The sequence below is a fragment of the Octopus bimaculoides genome, chromosome 19 (assembly GCF_001194135.2).
Source record: "Octopus bimaculoides isolate UCB-OBI-ISO-001 chromosome 19, ASM119413v2, whole genome shotgun sequence".
Taxonomy (NCBI): Eukaryota; Metazoa; Mollusca; class Cephalopoda; order Octopoda; family Octopodidae; genus Octopus; species Octopus bimaculoides.
This window is the reverse complement of record NC_068999.1, coordinates 41407286-41407703: the sequence shown is the minus strand read 5'-3', so window position 1 is coordinate 41407703 and position 418 is coordinate 41407286. Positions and strand designations below refer to the sequence as shown.

General features: G+C 41.9%; 1 protein-coding gene across 2 annotated transcripts in view; it reads right to left on the bottom strand.

The window, feature by feature from the left end:
- LOC106880429 (uncharacterized) overlaps positions 1-418 on the bottom strand; it is a 139790-nt gene that overhangs the window by 107790 nt on the left and 31582 nt on the right. The window lies entirely within an intron of this gene.

Below are 418 nucleotides of genomic sequence, written 5' to 3'. Positions count from 1 at the left end.
ACTATAAGCGTACACACACACACACACACGCTCACGCACGCACGCACGCACACACACATGCCAAAATATATGCACATTGAAAGACACGTATACGCATACACATGCACAAATACATTTAAAGACACGCATACACAAACACTGATAATCATTGACACACGTTTTTAGAAACACATACACACAAATCATCACAAGTATTCCCTTATATATTCATACTTGCACACACATTTAAAAATACATATACACAAACACACACACACACACACACACACAGATACATTGAAGGCCATACACACATATACGCACATGGACGCGAATATGCGTGCGAGCACGTGAGCACACACACACACACACATTGAAGGCCATTTGCACATACACACAGACACACAGAAAAATATACGTGCGAGCGCTCGCACACACA